Source organism: Falco naumanni, chromosome 16, assembly GCF_017639655.2.
Source record: "Falco naumanni isolate bFalNau1 chromosome 16, bFalNau1.pat, whole genome shotgun sequence".
NCBI classification, from domain to species: domain Eukaryota; kingdom Metazoa; phylum Chordata; class Aves; order Falconiformes; family Falconidae; genus Falco; species Falco naumanni.
Window position 1 is genome coordinate 4,043,430 of NC_054069.1, and position 6,019 is coordinate 4,049,448.

The following is a 6,019-nucleotide window of genomic DNA, read 5'->3' on the forward strand; positions in this document are numbered from 1 at the left end:
TATAATCTATTTAAAGAACCAAGTTCAGCACTCTTCCAACGCTGGCTGAGCTGCGTGTCTGTTCAGAACCACTGCACCTGAGCAGAGCAGGCAGTTTTGTTGGGCTTCAGGCTGGGTGTGTCGATGTTTCTGGACAATAGCTAGCTTACTTCGGAGTGGGTTGGAGGAAATCGGGTATGTCAGTGACAAAAGAAGTGGCTGGCTGCAAGTGTTGAATAAGCAAGGCATGCCAATACACCATTTCAAAGCAAGCATTTGAAATGCATGTTTATATGCCTCGGGAACAGAATTTGGAGTGATAAAGGTTTTCTGAGCACCTGTCTTTGTCCATTTTTGTACCTTTTTTGTACATTTAACGATCAACTAAGGAGACAGCAGAAGGGCTCTGGTTTGGGAGGGAGGCAAAGACATTCTTAAGTCCTTTTAGTTGTGAAGTTAAAATAAGAAATTAAAAGAGACAGCAAGCAACTTCCTGGTATTGCTTATGTGAAAGAGCCTCTAAATTCAACAAGTAGTCAAGATAATCCTGTTACGTTAGTTCTGTTCGTAATTAATAAAGTTCTTCGGTGTCAACACCTACAGTCAAGTGCTGAAAATTGGTTACAGTGTGAAGCCCCTTAAATTTCTTTGAATCTTCTTGCAGGTAACTCAGTGAATTTGTCACTGGACGCAGGAGGCTTTGGCAGTGTTAAGTTTAACAGAACAAGAAACCTGCATCTAATCCCACAAGTTTAGTGTGTCTCAGGTTGTTGATGCTGCTTTGAAGAGTCTTGCTGTTCAGGTCATTGCCATCCTGTCTTTGCTAAACAGATCGCAAACACGTGAGCAGTTTTTGCATTTGTTGCTGCTTCACTTAGGCCCGTTCTCCTTGCTTGTAAGTCTAATTTTTGGGGAAGAAGCATCAGTTGCTGTGTGGGCTTCTGACTTCCAGCGGCTGCATGCTCGATTAGGTAGTATATGCTCGCTCCCCACTTCTGAGAACAAAGTACAGCCCGCGCTGTAGTTCGGCTGCCACCCGTCTGGTGAGTTGCTTCCACTCTAGTTGAAAAATAACCCTCGGGCTACTGCAAGTAAAGAGCCCGTGGTTTTAATAAGTAACCTTTAACTTCTACACAGTAGGCTGAAGGGCAGAGAGGGGCTCGAGGTAATTTTTTGGTGTATGCTGGCCCTGGATGAGGACACCTTTAAGCTGGACTCTGTCCAGGTGGTGTTTGCTCCTGCGTCCTCGTGCTCTGGACGCTGAAAGCTGTTCCGGAGGAGTACTGCTGTAAAAGCTGGCAGGGGCACACGCACGTAGGGGAAGAAGGCCTACAGAAAGTATTATACTGACGTTACCCGTTTTCCATCTGTTTGTCTTGCCTGAAACTAAAGGGGCTTTCAGCCTAATGTGTCTTTGCCGTTACTTTTTTTTAATTAAAAAATGGGAGCACAGCCTGTTTCTGTCACAGTGAGACGCTTGCTAGAGTTATCCAGGAGCCTTGATTATTTCTTAAAACCTGTGGATTCGATGTTTATTTCCATCAAGCGAATATCATGTAATCATTGCTTACAAGAACTGAGCGTGCTACACAAACTGCCGCAGGCCATTGAAAACCTTTCTAACCTTTATTTTAACAACTGCTCTGTTTTATTTAAATCATGGGGGAAATCTATATTTATATACCTCAGTAAGATGCCCCCATAACCCAATGAACTCACCTCGAGGTTACTTCAGGTGTTCCTTTTCAAAAACAATAGTTAATGGGGCATCAACCTGTGTATCTTTAGCAGCTGATCTTCGTTTTCCAAATACCTTGCAGTCACCGGTGTAGTTTTTCGGTAAGTACAAAGCCCCTGTTACTCGTTTTTCATGTGGCAAACCTGAACCATCGAAACCAGAACAAGGTCGCAGTAGACTCAGCTCTCTGACACGAGGTTGGTAGGTGGTGCCTGACCTCAGGATGCTTCTGGCTGAGCGCTGCTCACATAGCACTATGGGGTGGCGGTCTGACATTTGGACTTTGGCCCCACAACCTTAAACACAGTGACTCGGTGTGGACTAGGCAGAGCCGTGGGAAAGGAGGATGCGCTGCTGTGTCCTAGATGGAAGCTAGCTCCCACAGAAACATTTAATTCTGTAGTTGCCCCATAGCAACCAACTGGCCTCCATCTGAGATTTACTTGAATCATGCTTATGTGGCTCGATCGGATGTGTTGTGGATCCTCAGTGCTACACTGGATCCCTCAACGGCAGCCTAATATATTGTTCACTCATTTGATAAAAGCTTCAGGGTAGCATTGCTCGAGTCGATGAAGCTTTTTGAATACCAGCTTAGCGTGACCATTTTATGGGAGTTTTGTGAAGGTATATTGAAACGTGGAGTCATTTTTGCACACCATGGATACCGTTTCTCCCACCCTGCCTCTCGCTGTCCAACCCTGCTACATACTGGTAAGTGATGGGACAGCTGAGGCTAACAAGGGAGTACAATAACCGTATCGTTCACAAAGGGGAAGTTATGGCATCCAGAGATTGTAGCCTAGCTACATCTTTCTTGTGCAGTGAACCTCTAGACAGCTAAATGTGACTCTCTGGCCCTAGGCTGCGTTTGCAGCTGACACCTCTGGAGGGCAATTCATTTGACCTGCCTCTGGCTGGTCTTGTCGGATGAATCACGCTCTGGATATAACCACTTCTTTCCGTGGACTATGAAAGAATTCTGGATGAGTAGCTCAAATTTGTGTTTTTAATGATTTAATTTAGGGATGACACATCTCACGTCAAGTGACCCATTCAATGTGAATTAATCCGTTTGGGCATGGATCAATCTCGTATGTGGCATCCTGCGTTGAAGCCTGAGAGCTGCTAAATCAGAGGTAAATATTTTAAGAACCGATTTGTTTTCTTATGTCTAGAAGTATTTACCAGACCAATTTGGTAAGCCTTGCATCCTATTTTCTCACTTTCCCACAGTTTGCAAGACCTGGAGCAAAATAACTCGCTTGCCAGCACCAAGATCCTTGAGGCAGGAACATGTTGGTCTTTCTGAGCTCCAGGATCAGGTGGTTTCACACCGCTTCAAGAGCGGAAGGCACCGACCAAATACAGCAGGGAGCATCAGTAAGTGGATGTGCTGACCCAGAGTAAGGCCTTCATGGCTTGGAAAATAGAAAAGCAAATGTGCCAAAGGTCACGCTGTTATACCTGTTGTGCTGACATGGCTTGAGGAGCTCATAAGGACCTGGAAGTGAGGACCTGCAGAGATGCTGGCATTGTTTGAAACTTGGGAAGTGGCTTTAATGTGTTCTTGTGTCGTTCTGAGTGAATTTTTGGCGACAACGTGGAAAATTTTCAGTTTGTGCTTGGGGAAACAATGTCTGCTTGGTATTTATGAGACATGCCTACAGAAACACGCTTCTATACCTAGAAAAATATGCTTGATTACTCAAAAAAAAGTATTTGCACTGAGGGCTTTTAAATCACTTAAGCAGGTGACTTGTAAGTCAGCCTATGGTGAGAATTGTTCCTGTGTTCTCAGTTACACGGTGAAATGATGGGTATGGGCAGACAGTCAAAAGCCCTTGAGTCACTGCAACTTTCTGAATTCCTGCTCTCCCTTTGCCCTGCTTTGCTCCTGTAAGGAAGGCAAGTTCTGTTGCATAGCTGGGGTGGCCTGAGTAGCTTAATGACAAGCAACAAGCTGTTGTAGTGAGGTTTGCTTTTCACAGTGTTCCTGTACAGAAAGCGCACTTCTGTCTTCGGCTGGCCCCTGCCATGGCTGAAGGGGTCTCAAAGCTGGTGCAGAGCAGAGAGCGGGGCGGTTACCTTCTCTGTCAGTTCTGCAGTTGTCGCAGCATCATGCAGCCTCTGTAGGAAGCTGGTTGCTTACCAAAAATCATAGACTTAACTGGGTGATTGTTCCAAACATGCACTAGGATGGCTGGGCAGGTGGGAAGATGTTAATGTGCAAAGCTGAGGATTTCCCCAAAAGCCCAGGGTGCTTCATTGTCACATAGATAACACCCTGTTCCTTTGAAGTGCAACCTGAAAGGTTAGTGTGTGGTTTTTGGATAGCTGTGACCAAGGGAGAGAGCCCCCAGTCAGAGGGAGGAGTCCTTTGTCATTAGAAAGCTGAGCTGGGGTGTGGTTGATAGGGTTTATTCTATTTTTATTTTTTTGGCTTGTGTTGTGGAGGTGAGTCCAAGTAGCGTGGGCAAGCTGAAAGGGTGCTGCTGCTCAGAGTTAGCAAACCCAGGAGCTCCTTCCGTAGGAAGAAAGGTTTCACTGAGTATGTCCACGTGCCTGGATTTGAACAATTTTGGCAAGAAGTATCAGGGTTTAGATTAGGGCTGCATTTAATCCTTCCTTGTATTTTTCCTGGTGTTTTTTTTTAATGATATAAGTCAAGCATCACAGAGAGCAACAACTAACTGGCTGGGAACCACTGTTCTCAGCTCATGGGTATTTCCAGAGTGCTCTCTTCTCTCAGTACTCGAGATGGGTTGCAAGGTAAGGCATGTTTCCCACATCCCCCTGCCATCTGGTGGAAGGAATCTCAGGGCTTTCCTCCAGCCCATGGACCATCCTTACCCCACAAGCCCTGGCTGAGTTAGCAACAGATGTCTGAGCTTCAGAGAAGTGGTAGAAGAGCCATGGGAAAGTAAGTCAGAGCTGACCAGTTCTTCGTGCAGTGAGGGAGATCTAGGTTGGCTGTTGCGAAAACGCACAGAAAGCACGGACACCTTAGTGCTAGAACAGAATGTCTTGAGAGGAGGGGAGTTTCCAAACAAACATGATACGTGGTGATCCTGGTTTTGGGGTGGAGAATGCACTAGAGCAGGTCTGCAAGCCTGATCTAGCCAGCAGCGTGTTTCATCCAGCCTGCCACCTCACCCCGAAGGGCACTAGCGTCATCTGGGGGAGCATATGTCTTGCTTTTCACCTCTGACAGACTGAACTCTGCGGCTGAGTTTGCAGCCAGTCTTCCTGCTTTGGGGTGGGCACAGCAGCAGCACGGGTGGTCTCACCGTACCCTGCTAGGGGCAGCTGGAAGAACATCAGGCAGGCTGTTGCCTGAACGACAGCAGGAGCTGGGCCACAAAACAGCAAAAAACCCCGCTACATGCGCCGTCCCTTGCCCCCTGCACCAACAAAGTGAGGGAAATAGAGGAGTAAGTGAAAAGTCAAAGCTGCGTCCTTGTTTTTTTCGGTTGTAAACAGCTGTGGTAACACCAACACAAAGTCTGAACTTCTTTTCTCTGTGGAAAATAAGGAGAGCATGGGTGAGCTCTACGCATTAGTGAAAAACCGAAGAGAAATGCGTGATCCCAAGGCATTGTCTGCAGCTCTTTCCCCAGCTGAGCCGTGGCCTCGGCTTAGGCATTTGCAGCTTGTTAGGCAGACAGGACCTTAACTGGCTTTGAATCTCGGGCGTGCCCCAGTGTGCAGCCAGGTTTCAAAATACCCACGGCCAGAAACCGGGCAATCAAGCCTGTCCACTCTGTCGCACTTACAGCTTGGCTGGCAAACACTGCTGTTGCTGATTCAGAGCTCACCAAAAAGGGTTTCTCTGCTTTCACAAGCCACGGAAGAGCTCAAGAAAGAGACCCAGCTAACAGAGTAGTCCCGGGAGCAAGCTTAGATCCTGTGGTGTGCTTCCCAGTGCTTTGGATTCCCGTTGGAGTCCCATGACCGTCAGGTGGCTGGCACCGTTAGCAACAGAGGCACAAGGAAGGATCCCCCTTAATTTTGAAAACGAGTCTTAGAGCTCCTCGGGACGTGTTGGAGGGCTGACGGTGGACTTTCTCATTTCAAGCTTGTTGCACGCTGCCCGCGTCCTTCGCTTGCTCACATGCCCGTGTCATCTGCAGGATGAAGCTGGTCACCAGTGCCCTTTGTTCTGGCCAGCTTTCGTGATGTCAGGAGGGCAGAGCTACTTGTGATCCCTGCCAAAGTCACGTTTTGGAAGCAGGACTCTGACTCCAGAGCACTTGAGAGAAGCATTTGACATCAAAGGAAAAGTTCCCATCCAAATGACAC